This window comes from Solanum tuberosum, unplaced genomic scaffold, assembly GCF_000226075.1.
Source record: "Solanum tuberosum cultivar DM 1-3 516 R44 unplaced genomic scaffold, SolTub_3.0 scf00574, whole genome shotgun sequence".
NCBI classification, from domain to species: Eukaryota; Viridiplantae; Streptophyta; class Magnoliopsida; order Solanales; family Solanaceae; genus Solanum; species Solanum tuberosum.
In genome coordinates, this window is record NW_006239489.1 from 259,560 (window position 1) to 267,042 (window position 7,483).

At 27.5% G+C, this 7,483-nt stretch overlaps 1 protein-coding gene across 1 annotated transcript in view; it reads left to right on the forward strand.

Annotated features, from left to right (window-relative positions):
* Window positions 1-6,165: 6,165 nt before the first annotated feature.
* Window positions 6,166-7,483, forward strand: part of LOC102601705 (ras GTPase-activating protein-binding protein 2-like) — a 16,453-nt gene continuing 15,135 nt past the window's right edge. Inside the window, exon 1 of the mRNA XM_006365601.2 lies at window positions 6,166-6,334. The gene's annotated coding sequence lies outside the window, so the exon portion shown is untranslated. The remainder of the gene's footprint in view (window positions 6,335-7,483) is intronic.

A 7,483-nucleotide genomic window follows, 5' to 3' on the forward strand; every position in this document is an offset into this window, starting at 1 on the left:
AAAAAAATATTACTTATAATCTACTTTGTTAATATATTTTAGCTAGTTTATAGTTTTCAATGTTTATATATTTTATTTCAAAAATATATATTTTGTACTCATGTGAATTTTACCGTCTTTACGAAAATTTCTATTCATTTAACGTTTCTTAAGTTTAGCTTATCACACAGGTAGGTGAAAATATATTTGATCTCTTTTTCAAACACCATTAAGTTGTAAAAAACCGAAAAAAAAACCAAAAAATCGAAAAAACCCGAAAGAACCGACTAAAACCGAAACCGAAAAAACCGACTTTGCGTGGTTTGATTTGGTATTTAGATTTAATAAACCGACATAATTGGTTTACGTTTTTTTTAATGAAAAACCAAACCAAACCGATCTAAGTCATCAAGAATCGTGGTTGAGTTCAAAGGTTAGTTTTTTCTTGATTTTATTTTGTTAGCTTTTCGAAGAAAGGAGCAATTTAACTTATGATAATGGTAGGTTTTTTTTCTTCCAAACATGAAGAACAATAATAAAGAAGAAGACAATTGAGTTAATATTTTTTTTTTCTAAGTTTATTTTAACACATGGCCAATTTTTATTGGTCAGTGTTGTCTAAAAACTGCACTCACGCGCCTAACATAGGTGAAGTCACGGACTCAGCCACGTAGGCCGAAAAGTGGTAAAAAATTAACTAAAAAATAAGTTCGGGAGGGGGGGTAATAGGACCTTAGTAAATGTTAGGTGTGTCTCAGAGATTTTAGGCATAGACTGGGGAGGAACTTATGCATTTTCCCTAATTTTTTGATGCTACTTGTTTCTCGTGTTCCTTCAACAAGTTAGAGGTTAGGTCCATGTCCCCCTCTAACTAATTGTAACTTTTTGTTATGAATAGACATGATAGGGGTCAAGCCTAACCCCCCACACCTTAGGTCCACAACCTAGGTGATGGCTTAAAAAAAAAAATAAAAAATTAAGCACTAGTGTTTACAATGTTTTCATTTAAGATAGGTAAAAATGCCAAACATACTTTTGAATTGTTTATATATAATGAGTTAATTTTGAGTCCGGAGCCTAAAGGGCAAAAAAAATTGTCAAAAATTCTAAAAAGGCACATCACTTTTTATTCTAACCAAAAGGGCAAAATCGCTGCGTCAGCAGCAATTTTCCTCTGACAAAATCGCTGCCCTAGCAGCGATTTCGTCTAAATTTTTATTTTATTTTTTAAAATTAAAAATCGCTGCCACAGCAGCGATTTTGTAAAAAGAAAAAAAAAATTATTTTAAAAAAAAAATTAAAAATCGCTGCTTTTTTCTTTAAAAAAACTAAAACGGCACATCAAAAAAAAATTAACCAAAAGGGCTTCTAACAAAACAAAATAAAAATCGCTGCATATTTTCTAACTAAAAAAAAAAACTTTTTTTCTTCAAAATCGCTGCTATAGCAACGAATTTGGTTAAGAATTTAAAAAAAAAAGTTTTTGTTTGAATTTCATATTCTTTTATTATTATTTATGATATATAATTTAATTTTCCTCATGCTTCAACAATTTTATTGAGTATACTGTCGTCTTGTTTATCATTTTTATATTATTAATAAGTAATAATAGGCATGAAAATAATAGCACTCGGCATGAAAAACGCTGCCCCTGCAGCGATGTGTAAGGAAAAAAAAAATTCTGACTTAAAATCGCTCGCACAGCAATTTTTTTATTTTTTTTTTACAATGGCAGTGACTTTTAATAATAATAATAAAAACAAAATTTAACAAAATCGCTGCTATGGCAGCGATTTTTAATAAAAAATAAATTTTTTTATTTTTTTTTACAAAATCGCTGATGTGACAGCGATTTTTAATTTAAAAAAAGAAATTTTTTTTTTAGACGAAATCGCTGCTAGGGCAGCGATTTTACCCTTTTGGTTAGAAAAAAATGATGTGCCCTTTTGGAATTTTTGACCGTTTTTTTTGCCCTTTAGGCTCCGGACTCGGTTAATTTTACCTTTCGTTATGTTTTTTGTTCAAAAATATCTTCATTGTTATGTTTTTTTTTTGCTCAAATATGCACACCAACTAAGAAAATAGCTAAGAAAAGGTAAATTTTTTAATCAACAGTTGTTCCAAAATAAGAAAAAATGATCTAATTTTACCTTTGAATTATTTGAAATAGGACACTTTTTTCCTTTATTTAAAGTTCAGGACAAATGCTCGTAATTGTAAAGACTTAAACAAATATTTAAAATATAGTTTATGAGATGAATTTGACTATTTTAGATGACAATTTTATGTTTTATATGAAGTTTAATTACTTGCATTAATTTTTCAACTAAATATTTGTTCTACGGCTTTCTTTCAAAACTATTATACCAATAGTCTTCAATTAGAACTTGGGAAGTTGGGATGACTTAAAGTTACGATAAATAATATAACATATCAAGGTATAATTAAATTTAGTCATATCAAACTTAGAATTAGTGAAATAAATCAATTATTATTAATGTAGAAAATAATTTTTAAATAGTCACGTAAGAAAAGGCATGTAATATCATTTTTAGAAATAAAAATTCATACCTAATATACAAAGAAACCGAAAGAAACAAAAGAAGTTACATATCATCATTTTTATTTGTAAAAAATGAAAAGTATTTGTACTACTGTTTATTTTCTCATATATTACTCCCTCCGTTCATAATTACTTATCTATTTTTAAATTGACACACCTATTAAGAAAGTAATGATTGACATAGTGATTTTATCATTTACTCATATTAATTATGAGGCGGATGAATTAAAAATTAAATTTTTCCAAGAAGTTCATTAATTAATTGAGGATATAATAGGTAAAAAAAATTTGTCCTTTCTTGATTTGTTAAAAACTTGAAATGAACAAGTAAAAATGAAAAAGTAGATAAGTAATTAGGGACAAAGGAAGTATTATTAGTCACAAGTGTTAGGGTTTTACCTGATTTTCTTACGTTATTTGAAGTTTATTTTTTCCTAAAAGAAAAGACAAAACATTACCATAAATATTTTTACTTTTCCTGAAAGAAAAATATAATTATCTTCCATATTCTATTTATTCTTTCCTTAGTTTGTCGTCTGATTTGTCAATCATATAATTTGCAATTGTAAGCTTCTGCATGACGCCCTAATCACTTTCATATCCCAAAAAGTGGTATCAGAACACATGGTCCAACGATTCCATGGTCCTATGGTTCAATGAGGTTGAAGACAAGCTCAAGATGATTTCAAATCAATTTGTAATCAATTTGATGATAATGAAGATTTTTGTATAGCTACATGTGGAGAATAAGTTTTAAACCATATTTTCAACATTCCTGTTGCTGCATTTTAAATATAAAAACAAAATATTTTAAAACCATTTTTAACCCATATATTTTAAACCTTATTTTTACCCATGGCAAACAGCAGTAATGGAGATTTTGTGAAGAACAAGATTATCAAGCATATGAAGAAGGCGAATCAAGTTTTGTCGAGAAAATCCAGCCAAAAGGGAAGATTTGTTACTGGTTTTGCCTTGATTTTCTTACCTTATTTGAAGTTTATTTTTTCCTAAAAGAAAAGACAAAACATTACCACAAATGTTTTTACTTTCCTGAAAGGAAAATATAATTATCTTCCATATTTGATTTATTCTTTTCTTAGAGGAAAAAATTGTAACTCTATAAATTGAATACCCCTCTCATATCAACAACACAACAACATCCACAATGTAGTCATTTAGAGAGTCTTGTTTATGGAGAGATTTTCTGCTAAACATATTGATGTTTTTTCAATATTAGTTTTATAATATGTAGGTCGTTTGATCAAACCATATTAATAAGAGCAACTTTTACATATAGTAAACATAAAAATCATATTTGTATGTTATAACTATAGTTTGCATAATTGCGCTCCATAACAAATTTTATGTTTGCTATGAAGCTTTTGTTTTGTATAATTCGCTAGATACATCCAATTTCATACAAATTATTCAGTTTTGTATAAATTCATTTATACATTGTAATTTGTATAATAAGATATGTATTTGTATAATTATAAGTGTATAAGAGGAAAATATATGTATTTGTATTTGTATATACACTTTTCTCTTGCTTTATACAAACACAAATACATTTTATACATTTGTATACCGAATGGGTAATTGTATACCGAATCAGATGACAAAAAAAGTGGGATGTTTGCTACGAATTGCAAATAAAATAAACTAGGCTATATAACATTTAATTTGAATTAATAGTTTGCTATTTCATACAATTTTCCATAAAAAAAAAGATTAAACACTATCTAACATATTATACTAGTTAAGTTTTTCATAAAGCTCTCTAAAAGAACACGAAATATTGTAGCAACTCTTTTTCAGTCGATCATTCTCAAGGAATTGAGACGTTAAGATTTAAAGCTATGCCCTATTTATAACCTAGAGTTTAGAACTTCAAGTCCAGAGTGACCACTTCAAAAATAAAATGATTAAAAATTAATGTGTAGAGAAAACTAAGGGGAAACAGTGGAATATTGCTATGCAGAGGAAAGGGTGACCCAAAAGAAAAATTACAAACATCAATCAACCCCAAATTGTAATTCTACACAAGAGACAGGTTTAAAAGTAAAGTAAAAAAAAGTGTTGAGATACATTTAATCCCATATGATTTGTTTTAAATATTTTAAATATATAACAAATTAAAAAAAATACAAAAATTTCAACTATTTTAAGTTACATGAAGAGTTGCCTGCTTCCAGCCGCTCAAGCAGACATATTGACTTAAGCAGGTCAATGTTGCCGCTTATTAAAAAGAGAAAGAAATACATGTTTTACTCATTCAACCCCCCAAAAAAAATTATTAAAAATTCAAAAGAACAAGGGCAAAACTACCCTATTTAAATAGTCCAAGGGCAAAGTTTACTCATTTTTCTTTATTTTGGAACAACAGTTAGTAAGAAGGATACTTTTGAACTAAAAAAACATAAAATTAAAAATATTTTTGAGTAAAAAATATAATAAAGGATAAAATTAACTTATTTTTGAGATATACTTGACCATTCTCCCTTTAAGATATATACACCAAATGTTTTATATATTCAAATAAACATAATTTTAACGTTCTTAATGTATTTAGCTCATTATAGCATAATACTATTCAGTACAAAATGATATTATCATCGTAAAGTACAATGATTATGGATATAGCAATGGTGATCATCATAGAATATATGATATTAATGTTATTTTGATTATAATAATGAATATCAATATTTGGTAGTATTATCAATTTCAATAAAATTAATATATGAATAGGTTATATGTTAATTTGTACCAAGATTAATGTGGTCTAAGCAATTTTACATCGATAAAGTATTCAAAATACTACAAAACTACCCAAGGCGATCTACATAAATCTTTATACAATTTATATTAGATAAAAGTTTTATACATTCTATATTTCAAAATTTAATACAATAAACTAAACTTAGAAAAAAATAAGTTCCTAACATTAATAATTATTGAATCACAAATACTTGCATTATTAATCTCTACATTATAATCCCTGCTTAACTTATTCTAAGTCAGTCGATTTTGAATTGTAATATCAGGATTATCTTTGTCATTTTAGTGATTTTAAATTTTTAATCCATGTATAACTGAAAGTAGTGGTGAGCATAAATAACATAAAATCGAAAAATCAGATCGAAGTAAACTAATTTGATTTTTCGGTTTCGATTCGTTGTTAGTGGTTTATTTCCAAAATATTTAGCTCTTTGGTTTGGTGTAAGAATTTTGATAATTCGGTGCACCAAAGATCAATCAAATTTTTACTAAATATTTTTTTTAAATCTATCCTTAGACAAATCAAAGTTTTTAAGTATCACTTGACATGATTTTTAAGTATCTTATATTTTGATTTGGTCTTCTTTTTATTTCTTCATTTGAATTAAAAAATCGTTTAAAAATTACCAAACCAAACTAATTTGGCTTTGTATTTGGTGCACACTTCTTAAAACCAAAAGACAAAGAGCAGAATTGAAATTTGTTAAAACGAATCGAAGAATCGAACATCCGTGAAAAAAGTAAAATAAATAAAGTAAAAAGAGTTGAGGGGTTAAGTTGTATCATTTACGAAATATGAGGAGTTGATTGCAATTGAAATAGGGTGGTCTGTACTTATGGAATCAAGCCCTTTAGCCGTTCCCGAGCTTCCCGTCGTCACAAGTAGCTTTCGCTCAAAATATTCTTTCCTTCCTTCTCTTCCAAACCAAAGTACCAAACTAATTTCCTCTCAGGAAGTTACTGATTACTCAATTTCTCCGCACTAATCTTCTACAACTTCCATTTCAGGTACTTCACATTCTCTTTTTTTTTGAGTTAATGATCTGGTTAATATTGTAACTGTTGAGTTGCTCACTTGTTTTTCGGCATTAACTTCAACAATTGGTAGAAACAACTATTTTTTTGTTATTTATTATGCATTTGCACCGCCACATTCTTTGTGATCAACAATTATTTGTTATTATGATAAATGTTCATAAGTTTCTATTTTGTTAAATAAATGCTTTGGTTTCTGGTCCGGATGAACTGCTTTGTGTGATGAAAATCGTGAAACAGATCTGTGTGGTTTGTGTGTCTCACTTTTTAGTTTAGTTCCGTTAGTTATTAGAGTTGCATTTGTGAAATGAAATCTAAACCTGCTCCTCCAAAAAAAAAAAAAAATTTGTTAGGGTTATTTTAGTCACCGCTAGTGGTTTAATCCGGTTCAGCTCAAGCAGATGAGTGGCCTAATCGAAAGTTTAATGGAGGTCTAAGTTTAAAATAAAAATCATAACATATATAATATTTTTGAGTATTTGAAGTCTATTTCTCTAGTTTGTTGAGATGCGAAGTTGTTAGTTATTTTTTATAATCGATTTCTTCTAATAATTCTTTATCAATGATTGTATTGTCAACCCATTTAATCTTTCTTGAGACATTGTTAATCTTAGCTAAGATTTTATCAAATTTAGTTTTGAATTTTTTTTAAAGCTAAGGCAACTCTTACAAGGACAGTTAACATTGTTCTATAAGCAATTTAAGCATTTAAGAAATAATCAATTCTTTTTATTTGATTCATTATATCAATTTGAATATTATCTTCTACTTGTACTATTTTTCTGAACACTTTTAATTCAGAAATGTGTGTAGACATCAATATTAGAACGACTATTATATTTCAAGGAACATTCAAGGTTAAATCTATGTTCTTTCAAATTCTCATTATCTAATGATCTCAATTTTTACTACTAAATAGAAAACAAAAAATATCATCTTATGCTTCAAATTGTTCAAATCTATTTTGAAGTAAAAAAAGGGTTTGGTCAAGAATAATCAACTCTAAATTTTTTAAACAAATTATAGCATAATTTATTTTCTTTTATACTTCTTTTACTTTCTACTAAAAGTACTCTCCAAAGGAAATCTAGAAGCCTATTATTAACCCCCCCCCCCCCCCAC